Source organism: Dendropsophus ebraccatus, chromosome 7 (genome assembly GCF_027789765.1).
Source record: "Dendropsophus ebraccatus isolate aDenEbr1 chromosome 7, aDenEbr1.pat, whole genome shotgun sequence".
NCBI classification, from domain to species: domain Eukaryota; kingdom Metazoa; phylum Chordata; class Amphibia; order Anura; family Hylidae; genus Dendropsophus; species Dendropsophus ebraccatus.
In genome coordinates, this window is record NC_091460.1 from 46,785,727 (window position 1) to 46,808,024 (window position 22,298).

Consider the following 22,298-nt stretch of genomic DNA (forward strand, 5'->3'; position numbering starts at 1 on the left):
GCAGACCAAAAATATGGACGTGTGAATGAGGCCCAATAAAACTGATCCTTACAGGATCTGGCGATGTAACCATTTGCAGTGCTTTCCCAGTTTCTTCTAAACATGGGTTAACAGGTGCACATAGGTCAAGTGTCAGTATCTCCATTGGTGAAGTGTCCGTATTACCAGATCCTGATAGTATAATTGTCGCCAGAAACGGCATAATGTCTAACATAACATAACATCAATGACCATTCCTCTTAAAGGTATATGCGTATTGTATTACCTAGCACCCCTATTACCCTAGGGGAGAGTTAGGGTTACTTGAGGTTCACCGCCGTTACATAAAGTATTGTATATTGCAGGTGCCTTAAAACTTGTGGAATAACACATTTCATGTGTGTGGTACTGTGTCAATGGCTGAAAGGTTTCTTCATTAAATCTCATTGAATACTAAGGATTTGAGATAAATTTGAAACACATTCTCAAGTATTTCCTCAGGTTTTACTGTAAGAAATGTCTCCCAGGTTACCAGCCACTTGGTACAGAACATATCACCTTAGCTACTGAAGCCTGACTATGAAATATGTCTCCCGGATTACAATAAATTCTGTATGGAACATGACTCTCAGATTACATAGGATTTACTTATAATATACATACTGAAAGAGAACTTCTTGTATGCCAGTATTAGTAAGCATTTCCTATATTTCCTATAAAGTAAAAATTCTGGAGCTTATTTTCTTACAAACTGGTGTTCTGCCATTGCTCTGTTATTCCTCCTGGACATGTATAACTAAATGGACAACTTGTTATCACTGAAGTTAAAAGAAATAGGTACAATGGAATCTGAAATCCGAAATAGGAGACAGAAATTCCCTTGGTTGGGATTGATCTGAAAACCAGAGACAATCTAATCCGGAAAAAAAAAAAAAACTGTTTAAAGGGGCCAAACTTTAAAGGGGTCACATGTGATCATAAGTTGAAGTGAATCTATCTGAGCTGCAACACCACGCATCCTGTGAACTAGTGTGGCACTGTTTTTAGTAAAAAAAAAAATACATGTGTTTTTTTTGTTTTCTATTCCTGGACAACCACTTCCCTAAAGAAATTCAAACTTTATGGAATTTATATTTACAGATTGCATGAGGAGCCACCCCACTTCCTAAATAGCGGCTCTTTATCTAAGGCTGGAAAAACATATTGGATTAATGATTGGCTGACTGCTATAAGAACCTCCTGATTTCCACAATGACAGACACCAAAGGAAAGAAAGATCAGACAGTTGTATTTTAATATGCCTGATCCTTTTGTTCTCAGAAAATAAGCCAGCACTAGATTTGTCTAACAGCACTTTACTGCACTTTTTCCATGCTCCAAAAATTCATGAGTACTGAAGGATCAAAAGAGATAGCAGTTGGCCTATTATGCTTTCAGCCAAGAACTATTTGAAGTATATAGAAGTGAAGAAGTCAGCAATTAGGGCTTAGAGAGTGCTATGTGCAGGAGAGTGAGTTATATTGAGATATCAATCTGTAAGCTGTTTCTCCATTATTCAGAGGGTCCCTACTGTTCCTGAGATTCAAGGGTGTCTTCTCATTTTCGACTACCCATAAAGTTCTGGCCAGCTGTCCCTGAAAATTCCTGTGCCACTACTGCAGTTTGTACACAGTGCTGCCTCCTGAATGTAACTTCCTCCTCTCTTTAGTCTGCAGCATAGTGCCTTCCTGTGTCTGTATAGCAGAAAAGAGTAGGTGACATCCTGTGATTGACAAGAAAAGTAAGGGAAAGTGTGGTGGTGCCCTGGGTATAATCCAGGGCCCAACCGCCGGGATGATATGTTGGTGGTTGAAATATATCTCAGCCAGATATAGTTCTGTTATCACGTTGGTCCGGAGTGGAGAGATGACCCACCCGGACTGTAGGTACTGCCACCCACAGAAAGGGGAAAATGACACAAGGACAGTGTAGCCTTTGTATGTAAGTGCTGGTGCAATTATCCCTGAGTCCCAGTAGAATAAATAAACCAATCTTTACTGACAAGTCTCTTGTAATACAGGATAACAGGATGAGGAGTGACTTTGGAGATACAGACTTGCGTTCACTGAATCTGTGCTAAAAGAAGCTGAAGTAGAATAGCAGTGCTGGTTTAGTTGAGTACAGTACAGAGTTTAAAAGAGGGGAGAGAAGTTTGTCGGGAGAGCCCCAACCCAGTTTATTAATGTGCTCTGCTGGAACTTGTAATAAAAGATACTTGAAGAAGAAATACTTGGGAGAAGAAGAATACTTGTACCCGTGTTTCGACCTTTGTCGCTATAAACCACCTTTTGGCCTGCAGTGTCAGTTTATCGTCCTACGAGGGTGACACCAGCTCCAGTCTTGGTTACCTGAGTTGAGCAAAGTGTCCGAGCGTGTCCCGGTGTCACATGCGCAGCAAGATAGAGTACGTAGGCCTTGACTATGGCTGCTTTGCTCTATCTGGGTCAGTTCCTCTGTATAGGACACCACCCTGCACTATATAGAGAGGTTCACGGCGTGGGTTGAGGTGTCTGACTTGTCCTCCTTAGTGTTTAGCACTGCATCTTCACTGTAAGTGTAGCTTTAGGAAAGAAAGTCTCTGTGTTCTCCATACGTGTCCACTGCCTCAGCTGGTCTGTCCTGGACAGGGAACCTGGCAGAGCCAGGCTCCTGGATAAGTTCAGCAGGGATGCCTGATCTATGTGTCTTGCTCCACTGAGAATCAGAGAAGAACTAACTAAAGGTGGTCCTACACTTCCTCTCCCCATGTGACTACTTCCTACAGGGTGTATTTAACAGCCTCTGTGAGTGGTGGAGAAGAGAAAGTATAGAAGAGAAGCGAATAGAGATAGGTAGGGAGAAAAGAGTCTCTCTCATTGGTGCACAAAATACAACAGTAACCCTTAAATGACCAAAGCTGTGCAATATACAAAATAGTACATAGTGACATCTAGTGGAAAAAACCTGAGAGTGCAACTTCATTACCACTTTACTCTACGACACAGGGCTTTTACGACAGGTGCCCAAACTAGAAACACCCGTCGTGGGATACCACGGAAGATAGTCCAGATAGGAGTATAGCTGGCAAAAACCCCAGCCCCTTAAATAAAGAGAATGAGAAATAGCTGTGCACCATGGGCCACCAGAGGGCCCCCAGGGGTTAAATAACAGCAGTGATCAGCTTAAAATCACCTTGTCACCACTTTAAAAGGTTAATATCACAGAATCACAGAGGTCTTTAAAAATCTTATATATGTATAGCCAAAGGGCGGCATGATAATTACCACTAGTGGAAAAACTATAAGGGGTACCCCAGACCACAGAAGATGACACCAGTGGGCGGTCTCTTACAGACCTTGCTCTGGGATCCATGCCTTAAGATAGAGAAATACAGATATCGACAAATTTTAGATTGATTCCTCTCACTCTGCTGTCAGCGTCTAACAAAAGGAACATGACAGATTCATCTTCAGAACAATTAATGATCATTCCCATGAATCTGGGCCGTAGCGATGAAACATACTCTTCACCTTCAGTTCATTGACTCCTGCTCCTACTGAAATGAATGGTGTGTCATAAATATAAATGAGGTGTCATAAATGGCCGGCTGAGGTGTGAATATATAATGTGACACGTGTTAGTCAGGGTTCTTCCAGCAGGACGTGCACTTGGCATGCAGCAGATAGAACTGACATCATATCATTGATTGTCTTTTTATCTGTTCCAATGCTAATCAAATTGATTAGAGACACCGCGGATAACTTTAGAAATTAGATTTGGAAGGATAGCGTCAGCGTGATGCCCTCAGAATTGAATTATTCAGCTTATTTATTTTCACAGTTTGATGCGTAAGAGAACACAAGATATGATCACGTGGAATGGGCAGTGCGTGTCTTTCAGTTCTCTCATAGCATTTCATTGGAGCTTCATTCATTGGCATCTGGCTGTTTACTTTTATCTGTTTAATCATCTAAAATTTTTAGGTTGAAATCTGTCACTAGTTTCATGCTACCCGAATCACAGGCACCATGAAACAGTATCAGAAACAGTGATCATTTCAGAGTAATAATGGATCGGCAGGGAACAGGGCTCTGAGTCATTGATTGACAGATGCTTTCCTGTTTATGTATAGGAAGTTATCCATTAATCCGGGTTAGCCAAATGACTAAGAGCCCCATCCCCATCTTAAAGAGGAACTATCAGCAGGTTAGACAAATCTAACCTGCTGATAACTCCTTATTGTGCAGGAAGCACCATGGATGAAGGTATGGCTCTTACCTTCATCTTTGGCGCATTTCCAGTGCAGTCTTCTACTGCCCCGCCCCCATAGTGCCGATCCGCTCCTTCTTATTATTATCAATAGAGCGGGCTGGCTGGGGGCAGACCAGATCGGCGCTTTGGGGGCGGGGCAGTGCTCCAAACGGGCTTACCAAACCGAAGAGTGAGATTAGTCTAGGTACAAAAATGGTGCGTGGCTAATCCATAAATGTTAGCGCTGCCCAAAAGACTCCAAATAGAGGCTGAATAAAGTAAAAATATTTATTAAAAGTGCACAATATTTACGCGTTTCGAGGAACAGAGGTCCTCTTCATCAGAATAGCAGTGCAACCGAAGAGTAAAAGACCATCTTCACGGGAATGGCCCCACGGGAATCTGATTGGTTCCTAGGGGCAACTGAGCTAGTTCTACTTTACACCAGTTTAATAAATCTCCCCCATTGTGTGAGCAAGGGCCGCTGTTTGCATTGATTTTAATGCAACACTTTTTTATGATAAGAATGGCCACTTCTTTAATTGCCAACAACAGCTTTTCTTGTCATGAAAATACATTGTGTGAACATAGCCTTACTGTATATGTCACTATATATGAACTAGTATCTCAATCACAGGATATGCAACAACTATCAGGATTCCAAGATTCTCCCCCTGATTTCCCCCCAAATCAGGAGCGGGTTGAAAACTGTGCACGTTTCCATTACTATTTTGTGCTGTCGGTTCCACTCCTGGTTTTGGTTACAGATACTGACCAAACTACTGACAGAAACACTGGCCAAAATACTATGTGTAAACACAGCCCATTTCTGTGGAAAAATTGTCCAGGGGAAAGAATATGTACCTGATAAGCTTGTGTAGCTTATAATAATTCTATCCTACTGTTTTCCCATCAGCACCCAGTGCACTGACTTACTGGTAAGCTTGTGTTACACGACGACCTGTCTGAACAGGCAGAACTGCAATACATAAAGCTTAAAGGGGATAGGTGATAAATGTGTGATATCCGGGGAGTGACGGCTGGGACCTCCAGCAATCTTGAGAACAGCCCCCAAGTTCCCCTTTTGACAAGTGCATTCAGTTCCCATAGTAGAAAAATGGATTGTGGGTCACGCAACTGCACTGTCCGTCCATTCACAAGGACCATCGGAAACAGCAGTTCTCAAGATCACCGCGAGTCCCCAACAGGCGACGACCCTTAAAGATCACACAGTGATCTCCTGTTCCATTAATCGGGTGATCAGTGATTTTAGTGGGAAAGTATTTCATGTTTACTAGATAATATAGACTAAGTTTACCAAATACTATATACTAAGATACTATATGTTTGAATGCAACACCATGGCCACCACAAGGTGTCATCATTTACATTATAATGGATGGCACGAGTCAACATTCGGTCATAAAGACAAGTAGTAAAGACCAAAAACTATTGATATTCCTTTCATATAGTAAAGGACACAATCAAGAGCTGTGTAATACTGGATGGCATAGTCATAACTTTCATGTGGAGGCTAAACGTGTACAAGAAAAGACAAAAAGACCATGCAAACCATCCATTACGTCCCATTTATTGATATACATACACCAGATAGAAATGTATGTAAATATATATATAGACCTCTGGCATACATCACCCCTATCCTGACTTTCCAGGAGGTAGATAATATGACATTTCCAGCTTATCAGAACATTGGAGACTCTTGGCTTGGCTCATATCTAACCAAGACGATGTCACTATCTAGATTTCCTGCTCAATAAAAAAAATGAATCTTCTTACAACAAAGATACATCCAGAAATGCCAGGAGTTAGCTGCAGCTTTGCTGACTAGTGAATGACAGCAAGAGGAGATCCGGCTAACCGTGATTGATATGAAAAGTATACTGTAAACTTTTATGACTCTATATGATACCATAAATTCTTTTTATATGTTTAACCCTTTCCCTGCCTAGGAAGAATCCCCTACATTCTGATAAGAGAAGCACTCTAGTAACTGAGGACACACGTGATACAGCTTTGCTACTAAAGACGTAAAGATGGCAAGAGCTGTGATCCAGGTATTGTTTTAAATACAATGTGCAATAGGGCTTCTTAGGGGCCTTTTACATGGTCCGATTATCGGCAAGAGGTGCTGCTAGAAACGCTCCTTTGGCCAATAATCATTCTGTGTAAAAGTGTCAGTGATCAGCTGAGAAGTGGGAAAACACCCGATCATCAGCCGATGGTATGTTGTGCTGTGCTAAAATATATCACTATTGGCAGCACATCTCTATGCGTAAGCAGGGGAAGTGCAGCAGACAGCAATATATTTAAAGAGACTCAGTAGGTTTATGTCGTCCTATCTAAGAGTAGTATAAACTAGTGACAGAGAAGCTGAACAGAATGATGTATCACTTACATTGTTCTGTGCAGCTGATCCAGAGATATCTTTCTAAATAACCTGGACAATAGGTAGTCCTCTCCATTATGTGCATGAGCCCAGTAGTCCAGGATATTCATGAGAAGCAGAAAACTCTGCTCACCAGCTTCTGATTGGCAGTTATCTATTCATGTTGTATACAGGCATTAAACGGTCAATCAGCAGCTGGAAGGTATGTGTGTGGGGGGAGGGGTGTGGCAAGAATCCTATTCTCCTGCATATTAGGAGAACGGCTGAACAGAATGATGTAAGTAATACACTGATATGTTCTGCATTTATCACTAGTTTATGCTGCCCTCAGTTAAAGCAGAATAAACCTAGTGACAGATTACATTTAAATTGCTCCACAGCTGAGGTTTAAGTTTCAGCATTTTATGCAAATTAGGAGATAAAGCGCATGGGGTGTATCCCTAACTGTAAAAACCCAGCTGTTTCTGGCCTGTTAATATAAATAGTGGGAGTTTACATCTAGGCATGGGGTGTTAGGAGAGAATGCGTGGAATATTACTGGGCTTCTGCAGCCCAGTGGAAAGTACTGTGGACTTTAACTTGCATAAAATTTCTAAAAAGTTTTTATCTTGGCAACGGATGAAATAAGAGTTATATCTCCTGATATAGGGTTAAGAAGCCCTATTCTACACTTTCTTTAATCCAGATACTACTGACAGGTCCATGTTAAAACCCCCGGATAGAGCTGCATATAGGTGAATCTTTCACTTCAGACTATGTGGAGGAAGATTGGAATAAAGTTAAGATATGTTGGCTGCATTCAAGGATAGGAGGATTTGTAAACTACATCTTGCCCTTGTAAGGCTTTTGATCACCCACTCACTTCAGGAGCCAGTATAAGGTTTAATGTGTTTACACCTAGACAGCAGCAAGTTATAACAAATGCAATGATCAGGTTGTCTGCTTATAGGAAATATATAAGATTTTTGGGTGCACTCACTTTTCGAGATGTGTATTCTGTACGCTGTTAGTTTTTGAAATTTCCAACTGTTTTACTAAAGATATGTGCATGTCTATGCACATTTTCACCAAAAAAGAAGAATGCTGAACTTACCTAGCAAGAAAATTCAATCTTTATATAAACGAGCCAAGACAATAGACAGACAACAGCTGATTCACACATCCATCTCGAGGAGGTCAGACAATCAGGTAAGATACATTACTAACTATCATGGCCAATGGCAAAAAATGAGAGAAGTGATGCAACGATATTGGCCCGTTTTATTATCAGATACCACCTTACAGAAATACTTACCGAGGACACCGTCGATCACTGCTAGAAGATCTGCCAATCTAAAAGATATGTTAACAAAAAGTAATTATCCTGGACAACAAAGGAATCCCTTTAACCTCTTAAGGACCCATGTCGTACCGGTACGTCATGGATCACTGTCACTTAAGGACCCATGACGTACCGGTACGCGGGTCCTTTAAGAGGGCGCCGCGGACCGGCCGCATGCGATCGGGAGAGATGGCCTGCAGAAATACACTGCAGGCCATCTCTCCCTGTCGGCATGGGGGGTTGTTAACCCCCCCATGCCGACGATCGCCGCTATTGGCTTATCAGTTCAGATCAGCCAATAGCGGCGATCGGAACCTTTCCGGGTCATCGGTGACCCGATGACCTGGAAAAAATGGTGGTCGGTGCTGTCCGAGGACGGCACCGACCGCCATTACTGTAAAAAGTAATGGTGGCCAGGTGCCACCAGCCCGATCGCCGTTCACGGCGATCAAAGTCCCCAAAAGTTATAAATACCTGCTCCGGACCCCTCAGCTAGGTAGCTGAGGGGTCCAGAGCAGGTATTCGTACATTACTCACCTGTCCCGGGGTCCTGATCGGCGTCTTCTGGGTTCGCGGCGTCCTCGTGGTCTCGTTCGGGTCTTCGGCTTCTTCCGTGACGTCACGTTCGGCTATTTTCGGCTCCAGCGTCGGGTTTTCGGGATTTTCCGCTCTGCTGCCCTCTAGCGGCTGATATGTGTAATACACTTATCAGCAGCTGCAGGGATGTTCAGTATGTAATAAAGTTTTTTTTTTTTTTTTTCTATTTTTTTTTTCTATTTTCCGCACCATATCGCCGCTGAGTGTTGATCAGCATCGCACGAAAGTGCGCTGCTAATCAGCAACTCCTCCTTTTTGGCGTAGGGTGTTTTTTTTCTCTATCCTACTGCCACGGTCTGCTGATAAGTGCCGCACATAAGTGCGGCATTTATCGGCAACACCATTTTTGGCGTAGGTTTTTTTTTTTTATACTTACTGTAAAAAAACACGTAAAAAACACTACATTACACCACACTACACTACATTGAATAAAGTTTGACACTACACCACTACATACCCCATATACTAGTCCCCATATAAAGATGACCCCCAGGGTGTTTTCGGCGTCAGAGGGATACGTTATTATTGCCTCCGACACCGAAACAGCCAGTGAGGATAAATGGGGGGATCCTTCGTTCCTCCATTCATCCTCAGCCTCCAGTGACGTGTCTGGGGGTAGCGTAGCGTACGCTGCCCCCCAGACACGTCTTTTCCGCCAGTACCGTCCCAATAAGAGATGACGGTATGGCGTAAAATTCTACTAACTCTGTGAGCGTACCTCAGGGTACACTTACAGATTTAGGGTACGTGCACACTGCGGAATGGCGAAGATAAACCTTTGTGCATTCCGCAGCTGGCACCCACCAGCGGACTGATGCAGGCGCGCGTCTCCACCCGTGTCATAGACTCCATGTTATGCACAGGCGGATTCCATCGTCCGTCCAAAGAATGAATACGTTGGACAGAGAGCGGAATCCGCCCGTGCATAGAATGGAGTCTATGACACGGACGGAGACGCGCGCCTGCATCAGTCCGCCGGTGGGTGCCAACTGCGGAATGCACGAAGGGTTATCCTTCGCCATTCCGCAGTGTGCACGTACCCTTAGAGTGTATGAAGGAAGGGACACCCGAATGCAGCCCCCAGATGCCCCCCCCCCCCATCCTCTGAACAAGTGGGAAGATCGTCCGGGAACTGATCTTCCCACTGCTGGATAAAGGTCACCACCTGTACGGGGATAACTTTTATACCAGCACTCGCTTGCGGCACGATCCGAACATATCAGAAGCCGTAACAGAGCCCTAATATTTAGCAGCCATGGAGCGGACCCAGCGCTTCTGGATATGAAGGACCCCGTATCGCACCAGGACAACATTTTCCAGGTGACGTCCCCCACACTGGAGAACGGGAGACCCCAGAAGAAGTGCAGAGTGTGGCGTAACAGGGGGATCAGGAAGGACGCCATTTTCCAGTGTGACACCTGTCCTGATCTCCCCGGCCTCTGCATACTGGATCGCTCCAAGGCGTACCACACGTCACTGGGGTTCTACATTATCTAAATTCTGTCCCTTATTCCTATTTCAGGGGTCACGTTGATCCAGGGATTATTCTGATCGCCATTATGCAGTCGGGAAGGAATTTTTCCCCTGTGATGAGGCTACTGTCGTCTGTCTCACGAGGGTTTTTTGCCTTCCTCTGGATCAACACAGGTTGAGTTTGATGGACACCTGTCATTTTCAACCTTATAAACTAATAATTGGCCTAATACCCCCAAATAAATTAGAATTGTCCCTTTTCCCCAGCTGCCATTCCCATTAGAGGATGCCATGATGCAATTACAAAGCCTCTGTGCGGCCAGGACAGTAGAAACCCCCCACAAGTGACCCCATTCTGGAAACTACACCCCATAAGGAATCTAACAAGGGGGGCAGCGGGTATATGGCCCCCTGGTGACGGCCACATTTGGGACGTGAAAATGAAAAAAAATTGTATGTTTTTATTTTCACGGCACATGTTCTACACATGTGCCCGTCACCAGTGGGGTCCATATGCTCACTGCACCTCTCGTTAGATTCCTTATGGGGTGTAATTTCCAGAATGGGGTCACTTGTCGGGGGTTTCTACTGTCCTGGCAGCACAGGAGCTTTGTAATTGCGACGTGGCCTCCATCCTCCATTCAAGCCTCTAAATGGCGCTCTGTCCCTTTGGTGGCTTGCCCTGTGCCCATATGGCACATTATGTCCACATGTGGGGTATTTTCGTACTCAGGGGAAATTACCCTACACGTTTTGTGTTCATTTTCTTTTTTAACCCCTTGTGGAAATGGAAAAAAATCAAGGCTAGACCAACATTTAGTGTAATTTTTTAAAAATTTTTACTCTAAATCATTAATCTTGTCATGATTTTTTCATTTTCACAAGGGGCTAAAAGGTAAAAAAAAACACTAAATGTGTAGCGCAATTTCTCCTGAGTACGGAAATACCCCACATGTGGACATAAAGCGCCATGCGGGTGCAGGGTAAGCCTCCAAAGGGAAGGAGCGCCATTTGGTTTTTTGAGGCTGGATTTGGCTGGATTGGATTTCGAGGGGCCATGTTGCATTTAAAAGGCCATTGTGTTGCCAAGACAGTTGAAACCCCCCACAAGTGACCCCATTATGGAAACTACACCCCTCAAGGAATGTAACAAGGGGTGTAGTAAGCATATGGACCCCACTGGTGACGGGCACAAATGTGGAACAATGTGGCGTGAAAATGAAATATTACATTTTTTACACTATAATGTTGGTCTAGCCTCGAATTTATCATTTTCACAAGGGGTTAAAAGAGAAAAAAACACACAATGTGTAGAGCAATTTCCCCCGAATCCGTAAATACCCCACATGTGGACATAAAGCGCCATGTGGGCGCAGGGCAAGCCTCCGAAGGGAAGGAGCGCCATTTGGATTTTGGAGGTTGGATTTGGCTAGAATGGATTATGAACGCCATGTCACATTTACAGAGCCCTCGTGCTGCCAAAACACTGGAAACCCCCCACAAGTGACCCCATTATGGAAAGTACACCCCTCAAGGAATCTAACAAGGGGTGTAGTGAGCAAATGGACCCCTTGATGACGGGCACATTTGTGCCGTGAAAGATTCCTTGAGGGGTGTATTTTCCAGAATGGGGTCACTTGTGGGGGGTTTCCAGTGTTTTGGCAGCACGAGGGCTCTGTAAATGCGATGTGGCCCTTGAAATCCATTCCAGTGAAATCCAGCTTCCAAACGCTCCTTCCCTTTGGAGGCTCGTCCTGCGCCCGCTTGGCACTTTATGTCCACATGTGGGGTATTTCTGTACTCGGGAGAAACTGCGCTACACTTTTTGTGTTTTTTTTTTTCCTTTTATCCCTTTGTGAAAATGAAAAATTGAAGGCTAGAACAACGTTTTAGTGTAAAAAATACTTTTGTCTTTTTTCACGCCACATTGTTCAGAAAATCTGTGAAGCACCTGTGGGGTCCAAATGCTCACCGCACCCCTTGTTACATTCCTTGAGGGGTTTAGTTTTCTAAATGGTGTCCCTTTAGGGGTGTTTCTTAGGTTTTGGCACCCCAGAGCCTCTGCCAAACTGAAGTGGTACAGTCAGAAATGACCAAATATAATGGAGCCATTGAAATTCACTAGGCGCTCCTTTGTATCTGAGGCTTGTGGTTGCGTCAAATAGCGCAATAGGGCCACATATGGGGTATTTCTATAAACTGCAGAAACGGGGCAATAGTTATTGGGGTGCATTTCTCTGGTAATAGGGTCATAATTATGAAAAATATTGGATTACAATAAAATCTCTGCACAGAAAATAAAAATTTTCAAATTTCTTACACACTTAGCTTTTATTTCTGTGACTCCCCTAAAGGGTTAAAAAAACTTTCTCGATATGCTTTTGCAGAGTTTGGGGGGTGCAGTTTCTGAAATAGGGTGCATCGTGGGGCTTTCTAACACCCAGTCCCCTCAAATACACTTTAAACCTGAACAGGTCCCTAAAAATATCTGATTTTGAAATTTCACCGAACATTTGGAAATTTGCTGCTAATGTTTTACGCTTTCTATTGTTTAAAAAAAATGAAAGATAGTTTGATAAATGCCGCCAACATAAAATAGACATGTTGCTAATGCTATTTAATATATAATTTATGTGGCATAACCATTTTCTGTATAAGCAGAAAAGTTTTAAAGTTGGAAAAATGCATTTTTTCACAATTTTTCACGCTATTTTGTTTTTTTTCATAAAGATTTGTTATAAGTATTGACTCCAATTTACTAGAAATGTGAAGTACAATATGTCACGAGTAAACAATCTCAGAATCAGCCGGATAGGTAAAAGCATCCCGAAGTTATTAATGAATAAAGTGACACTGGTCATATTCATAAAATTTACTCCGGTCCTTAAAGTGACACTGTCACCCCCTTAGTGCATTCTGACATCTCTACACAGGTGTAAAGGGTAAATTTAGTGTTTTTCATATCTTATTTCATATAATACGTCATGGTGCTTGTTCAAGTAAAAAGTGTCCTTTTATCAACTGCAGATTGTATTAAGTGGGCGTGGCCTCGCGGCACTAGCGCCACATAACCCCGCCCACAACGGCACGGTTGGCCAAGCCCCCTTGACGCCCATTGGTTGTCCAACGTAAAGGGGGTGGAGTCTAGACCTTTCGGCCAGCCTGTTCCAATGGCCGGCGAGGGGGCGGGGCCAATTGTGCCGTTGTGGGCGGGGTTATGTGGCGCTAGTGCCGCGAGGCCACGCCCACTTAATACAATCTGCAGATGATAAAAGGACACTTTTTACTTGAACAAGCACCATGACATATGATATGAAATAAGATATGAAAAACACTAAATTTACCCTTTACACCTGTGTAGAGATGTCAAAATGAACAAAGGGGGTGACAGTGTCACTTTAAGGCCATTTCAGGCCTGGTCCTTAAGGGGTTAATACCAAAGGACCTAAGTGGGGATGTACCCCGTGTGGGAAATGTGTGGCATGCCCTAATGTCGAACGGGCCACGAATTTCACCGACTCTTCTGGTCAGCATACATATGATATCCGACAGACCATCACGTGTGACACAAGGTATGTGATCTACTATGCCCACATGCCCCTGTGCCAAGATATATATTGGACTCACAAGCAGAGCTTTGAAGATACGTGTTCGAGAGCATATGAGGGACATCGAAATGGCACGCAGTGAGAATGTGCATATCAACCTAAAACCGGTAGCACGGCACTTTAAAAGATACCATGACTGTAATTCCCACCTGTTAAAGGTTAGAGGCATTGATAAGATGAATATAGGAGTCAGGGGGGGTGATTGGAACACACGCCTGGCTCAATGCAAAGCTAAATGGATATGGAAGTTAAAGACTGTGCATCCTATGAATGAGGTTCCGAGCTTCGCTCCGTTTCTTAATTAAGGTGCTAGATCCTTAGTTTTCTTGTCCAAGTCCCCTTGATTTTAAATTTCTTTATTGTTTATTTAAAACATTATTAATTATTTAATTATTTAATCTTTTAATTAATATTTCATATATTTCTTTGTTTTAGATTCTTCTCCCCCACCTGCGCTATTTGCACAGATGTTCCAGATGAAACATATGAAGTTGAAAATGATGAAAAAAAAATTTCCCCCCTTTTTTTTTTTTTTTTCCCTCCAATTCACATCATGCGTTTTTTGCACTTCATGCGTTTTTGATGTGTTTTTTGTGATTTTGTGATATTTACACTGCACAATGCACTTGCACTTTATTTGATGGTTTACTTTCATGATTATTTTGTTTGGCACTTAACACACTTAATACACCAAGCACACATTTTCACTTTTTACACATATTAGTTCACTTGCACATGATAATTGATATATCTCACACACATATATTTATTTGACACAACATTCATGCTTCTCACACAAGTATATAGCTTCATGTATTATGTTTTTTATAAATTATATATTTATGTAACCATATACACATTTTTACACTTTATATCTAATATTCACGTATATTTACAATCAAATTTTGTAACACAATGGTCACATGAGCACAACATGCACGTTATTCATAGGAGGGGATATGGAACATCCTGTCCACAATGTTTGCTCTATTTTTGACAGTCCGTGGCAGTGTGCATGTCTGGAAAACTTCTCACTCATTTGCTTGGGGCGGCCCATGTGACCAGCGGCGTTGCCATGGCGCATATCTATCACGTGGCCCGACGTGTTGGGTCCTGTGACCGGCGCCGTGACGTCGCTTCCGGTTTGGCCGCGCCGTGCACACGGAGGAGGGATGGAGGACGGAACATGCGCCAAATAGGCCACAGGTGATTATTAAATACCAGGAAGGAGCGATTGGTGGGATGAAACTATTTATACCCTAATCGGATGGGACGTCATCACCCCCGGACGAAGGCAACGAAACGCGCGTCGGGGTGGTGGCGTCCCGGAGGAGCTACATAACAAACAGACCTCTAAGGTAGTTTACTTGCTGGATCCCCAGAATTTGTGGGGTAATAACAACAAATAGGTGGACTATAGGATTAATGTTATGATATACGCTAATCCAATGAATTTTATGCACTAGCACTTTGGCATTGTAATATAACATTCGTTTAGCATTATTTATTGCGTATTGTACTTTATCCATCTGTAAGACGACATGTGTTGTGGGTCAGGGATTGCAGCAAATAGTATGAGTCAATAAATTAAGAACCACCTCCGGGATAGCCACCGTTCTTTTTAATGTTAGGTTTTTTCTCTTTTTATGAATTGTTTTAAATATATGTACTTAATAAAGATTGAATTTTCTTGCTACGTAAGTTCAGCATTCTTCTTTTTTGGTGAAAATTGTTAGCAAAGCTGTAGTAGCAGCAAAGTGGCTGCATGCAAATAGTTGACCACAGTGTATACAATAGAACATAGGATACTGCAAAAGGATACACAAAAGTGTGCACAATGTCTATGCACATGTCTAAACAGTCCTGGCTACTACAAGTGCAAAATGTCCAATAACCCCTGGAATCAGAAGAGTTAAACTTCGGGGTACTTCATAAAATTAGTCAATGGTCTAAATGTAATAGCAGGCATGTCTACTGCATTTGACATTTGGGCCTGGAGCTACATGGGCTGTCACCTCCTGCATTATCTCCAGCTCTGATTCACAACCCAAGTACGTGAGTAAGAAAATAACATCTAGATGAAGAATGCAATGGAACAACCCTCCTATGTCTCAGCTATGTAAAATATTCACTTGACTTTTTTTTTTTCTTTAATGTACCCTTTAACAGAAATCCCATCTCCTCCAACAGAAGAATGATAAAATCATATCGGCTGTTAAACGCATATTAGTCGAGTTAGATTCTTTGCAAAAATAACACTGGCGGCTTTTCAACACTTCATTTCAGTGTATACGGCCATGAAAAATGACTAAGACTGGGATTTAAAAAGCTAACATTATGTCATTGAGTAATTGAAGGTTTTCTCTTGTTCGTTATAGTCCCGGTAGAAGAAGCTTGTCAGGTCCGATCATCTCTTCCTTGTAATGACAATTGTCCCCCGAGGCAGGGATGCATAATGAAAAAACCGTAGAGAATGAAAAATGAAGCAACAATTACATAGACTTTTAGTCTATCAATGACAGATTGCTGTGTAATACTCACCGCTCATTCCACTACTATTTATACATGAACCTCTTCAACAAATATGACAACGGCAGCATCACAAAGTGACAATGATATAGCTACTGTTCTTATCCATACAAGCCTCTGCTGTCCCAGGAAGCGCGCCGGGTAGAAATACATGCACAGAGGTCCAGATGGGGCCCGCAGTGATGTGTGCCTGCAGCAGGTGGACGCATGGGTGTCACATGCAGTCATGCAAAAAAGTAAGGGCAGTCTGGGTAATTTTTTTTTTTAACATCTACTATGTGGAAATTAAAATATAACCATAAACATAAACAAATAAACAATAAGATAATAGAGCAACACTATACTTGCCCATTATATAACGTGTACTCTGCCCATTATACTCTTGCCCATTATATAACGTATACTCTGCAGGCTCTATTTCAAATTTTTAATTTTCCCTGAGCTGATGTGCGAGCCTAGCTGCTATGATATCTCCCATACACTGTTCCTCTGTCTCTATAGCACTCCTAGAGAAGCAGCACAGAGGACATTATAGAGCAGCACTGAGCAGTGAAAGCTGTAAATTAAGCCCTAGGGTGAGAATCATACTATAATGTCCTGTAGTGTCTCTATTGGCCTCTAGCTTTCTTTTTGAGTTTCATTTTAATGTCATTCTTCAAGCTGTTTAAATAAGAGGTTCATTTTTTTCTATGGTTTAATGCATTTCAGTACTTTGCATCATATTTTTACTGTTGTCAGGACCTCCATGAAACCCTCAGCTGTGATAACAACCTATTGGCCTTATACAGTGAAATTATACATGGGGAAGGTGGCTCTGCAGATTTCTACAGGCACTGAAATATTGAATACAGTAAAGCGTCTTTGAGGTGACCACCCAAAACTGCAATGGCAACTGGCTTTCAAGAAGCCTAATATACATAGGATATAAAGGGCAGGTGCAGAAACTATAGGAAAATCTCTTCCTTATCACTGACTGTCCTGTCATCAGCCACCGATAAAGTTGGCCATATACCTTCAATAACTTCATCTGACAGTTATCTCTCCTGTCGTCCCAATACACATAAACAGTTGGCACAGACTAACGTTTCTGTGTTCTATATGGGGAGAGGTAAGCCACAACCAGACTGCTCTGGTGGCGGTTTATCTCTCAGAGAACAATGGTGTCTGAAATACGGGTTAAGCGTGATGGAATTTCACTGCCCGACCTGTATATCCACCAACATCTGTCAGTGGAGTTTCGGGTGACCCCCGTACGCTGTATACTGACATATTTATAAAGTACATGGGGACCTTTCGTTTAAAAAGGAAGTTAGGTAAACGTGTTTAATGAGCGCACGCTCTCCAACACGCAGACGCTGTGACGGCTCCAGCAGGACTTCATATGCGCTAGCAAGCGAGGACGGCATGGACCCACAAGCTGCACAGCTATGAAAGGATAACTACACAGAAAGGCCGACAAGCTTCCTATGCGTCCGAAATCTGCTCGAAGCCCAGTGAGAGGAGGATCATCCACCACAACTTAAAACACATAATTATTTTTTAAACAAATGAATATATATGCAGGGAATCTTTTTATGCGCAAGATCAAAGCGCTACAGGAATATGATATAAATGCATGCAAATTACTGTGTGAACAATAACAACAATTTAACCATTTAATCCACCAATACTAGAAAAAGAGGCAAAAACACAGAAAAATGCTCGCCGCAATGGCAAGAAGCAGACCCACTACAGACATGAAGCAGCCCCCCCCCAACTGCTAAAAAAAATTCCCACAAAAATAATGAGGCTCTTGGTTACCATTTGCAAACAGTGTAAACCACCCACCAACGTGCTCCTGCCTAGTGTGAATGGTGTTCTAGGAGAGCTGACCAATCATTGGTGGGGTGGTTCACACTGTTTGCAAATGGTAACCAAGAGTCTAATTATTTTTGTTGGAATTTATTTTAGCAGTTGGGGGGGGGCTGCTTCATGTCTGTAGTGGGTCTGCTTCTTGCCATTGCGGTGAGCTGTTGCATTTTTCTGTGTTTTTGTGTTTACAATTTCAGCCATAGCAACGTGCTCCTGCCTAGTGTGAATGGTGTTCTAGGAGAGCTGACCAAATTTGTCTTTTTTTCCTAGAAAAAAAGGCAACAGGCTATTATGAACCTGGAACATTTGTACAATCTACGAGCACTATATTACAGATTGAGACATAACTTCGATCTCCTTAACCAAGGCTACCAGTGCAAAGGGCCCTGCACGGATGGCTAACTTTGGCTCTATATTGTATATTAATGAATTTATGTATTTTAAACACTATGGAGGAAAGTTATCAAAGGAAAAAGTTGTATTTTTTGGCGTAAAATGGCCAGATGCGAATAAATTTATTTGCATAAATTTATTTGAATATTCACATCTGGCCATTTTACTCCAGTTTCACCAGAGGGGTGGGGAGGGGGTGTGGAGGGGGCGGAACAGGGGCGCGCGGACTCAGGGTCGGCTTAATTCATCATTTTTCTCGCCGAAAAATGATATGGAAACTTACGCCAGCTCTGAGCTGGCGTGGGTTTCCTGGCGCACACACTGGTGCACACGGGATTTATGTAGAGGCCTCTGCGAGGACATTTTAACACCCGGCGTAGAAAACACCGGATTTAATAAATGTCCCCCTATATGAATTTTATGTATTTTATGTATGTAAGTCATAGATTTGTTTTAGGAAGACTTTTAAGAAAAACTATGCTGATTTTTTCTATTGAGGCATATTAGATTTTTTTCTTTTGTTGCATATTGAATTTTCATTCATATTTTATAAAACCCACTTATTTATATATATATATATATATATATATATATATATATATATATATACGTCCTACCTTATTATGGCAACTACATTTAAATACACAGTTCTTGAGAGCCTACTCACTACTACATTCCTTCATAGTCCCTCAGCGCTGAGACAATAGTGCACTTGAAACTTGAAGCTGGTATATCTATACTTATAATCAAAACCCATTGGTGGTGGTGGTGGTGGAGGGGGGGGGGGTGAAGCAAACTCACACTCAATTTCTCACAAAATCAAATCACATGACATGAATAAGGTAAATGGCAGACTGGTACATAGGGAGAGAGGACCCTGCCAGTGAGGGGTTACAGTCTAGAAGGTATGGTAAATTCTTCACATTCTTCACATACATGTAATGGTTGTGTTTGTTTTCCAGTAAACTATACATACCCGGTCTCCTTTATCCCTATAATATCATACACTTCCTAACTAATGAGCTAAGAAACTGTTTACATAATGACTTGAGTAGCAAAAATTTAGTGAATGGGAACTAATCACTTGGGATCAGTCGGCCTCAGGGTTTGTTCACTTGACCTGTTTCATAACAGGTCCTCCTTCTGTTCATAATCAAAACTAATTTTTACTTTGGGGCCCTTAGTTGTCACGTAAAAGCATAGTACTTGCCCCCCCCCCCCCAAAAAAAAAAGAATAAATAAAATAAAATAAAATGGTGGTTTGAGCAGCATGAAAGTAATGACAAATTCCCTTTAAGCACCAAAAAAACTCTTTATGGATCACTGAAAATAAAGTTGTATCAATTCTGTACAGGTCTACCATGGTGTACGACACAGTGAAGATACAAAATCAGCTCTGCCAGATGATCCCTGCCCCATTATACTTCACCGTCTAATTACACTATCATTTATATTCTCTATAATGAAATGTGGTTTTTTTTCCCCTTAGGTTTATGTTTCTTCTTTATCTTATCTTCTGCTGCAGATAATCCTAGCTCTAAATGAGTCTGTGTCTCCTATTACACAAGGAGACATAGAGGAGAAAGTGAGTGCTGTCAGTGCTCTTTGACTCCTCGTTCCCCGCTTGCTGCCGCCGCCATTGCACGCCGCAGCAGCGAGCGGGTAAATACAGGGGAGGGCGTGAGAAGCTGCGAAAGGGGCTGCCTGGGTGATCGCTAGATCGTCTGGGCAGCCCATAGAGGAAAACAGCGGTCTGCTGCTGCCGCTCCTATGCCTCGGGATGACGGCAGCAGAAAATCTCTTCTGCTGGCAGAAGAGAGCATCATGTCAGACTGGAAAGAATACAAAACTTCTAAATGCCCTAAGTATTGCGCCTATGTGTTTCCAACGATTGACATGTTGGTTCTTACTCATGGATATAAAAACATGTAGCTCTTCCCGTTACAACTAGGACTCGCCCCTTTATTACTATTCCAAGTTGGTACCTAGAAAAGTGGGGTCGCCATACTTTTTCTCACACCTCATGCCTAACCCCCTTGGGCAGGAGGTCTCATTCTCCCTCGATCTTCTGTCCATGATCTGTTATTCTCCACCCTGTCATATAAATGATGTATTTTATAGATGATGGCCAAGTACAAGTAGTCTAAAAATCTTTTGTGATTATAACCAGGGAATAAAAAGACACAAAGAGATTACTGCCATTATAACTGAAATGAATAGCACATAACAACCATACTTTGATGATCCTCCATGAGCTATGCTATGTTCCCACCTTGTTTATTAAGCATTTGCTTTTTGTTTTTATTGCTTCTGGTCCATTTTTCAGCCATTTATAGCTACCTATGCTCTCCTATATTCTATTTAACAGTCTGCACTATTACATTTTTGCCACAAGATGCCCCCACTGAGTATTTTGTTGTATGTAATTTCCATCACATTGAAGGTAGCGTGGCTTAATGCATGCTGTGTTTTGTGTTACTTTGAGAGATAAGCAAATTTACAGTAATAACTAAGCAAATTGATTTGTTAGCTCAGCCTTTAACTCATCAGCCGCTGCCTTTGAAGTCCATGCTGCTACGTGCCGCCCCGCTCTGGTTACCTGGAAAAGCTGGATCCAGTCCTGGGAAACTGTGAACTGTGATGCAGCTGTTCTATGCATCCGGAGAAAAAGTTTAAAGGCAACTGGCTGATAAGCCGACTGCCGAGCTAAGGAATTGCTTCACTTCATTATTACTGTAAATTCAATTATCTCTAGTTACTTTGTAGATGCAGAGTATGCTTGCCAGACACTTCCCACACTCTTACCGTATCCCAAGCATATTCTAGAAAGTTCCCACCAATCAGAGATTAGCCCAGTCCTCAACCTTATATAAAGAGAGGTTGGTTAGTTCTGGATTCTTTTTAGTCAGTTGGTGGATACAGCCTGAGGACCGTCTAGAAAACTGGGATACAGCCATAGCCATAGGCTGCATCCCAGTTTTCCAGGCGGTCCTCAGGCTGTATCCACCCTCTCCATGGAGCGAGCAGACAGCGGGAATCAGAAGCTGAGAGTTTAGGTTCATATGAACCCGAACCTCGGCCGGTTTGCTCATCTCTACTCGGGACCTGGCCCCTGTGGCCGAGTGCCCAGACCTACTGTGCCTGAAACATGCTTGGCACAGCTATACATGAGTGTGTTCTCAAAATAGAGAGAGAGGGGAAACCGCTACCAGGCTTCTCTTCCTGAGAACAAATAGATCAGACAGAATCCGATCCCCTTGTTCCAAGATTTCTGTAATCAGGGCGAATTAGAAGGTCCCTATAGACATACGATGGTGAGATGACATTTATCTGAAGTGTATAGCAATCTCTGCTGAATAGGTTGGTGCTAAATAACTATATAAATTACTAAATAAATAACTGTAAATACATAAAAAAAAAAAAAAAAAAAATATATATATATATATATAATATTTGCTTCCATACATTAGAAACTGTATAAATAATTGCTTCCATGCAGTCGAAACTGTATGTGTGTACATTACCAGGGTTCATTACCAAGGGCTCCTAATAATGAATCAATGGGCTCATTGATGCTTTTTTTTTTTTTACAGTATATATGATTTTTGCCTTTTCAAACAAGTCTAGATGTCTTATTTATCTGATAAAACAAGCTGTCAAGGTTAGACATTGCAATCATTTGTTGGTTATTCTAGGTCAGTAATCAATTACATGGTGGAAGGAAGTTTTCTACCTTCTGGCTCTCAGGGGGAGAATATATTGTGTCAGTAGTCTAAGCTGTGCCCCCTCATTGCCAAAGAGGAATGTTGGTGTGTCTCTGTGTAAGACAAAGCCGCCCTGCTGCTCGGAGGAGTGATAGTTTCTGCTC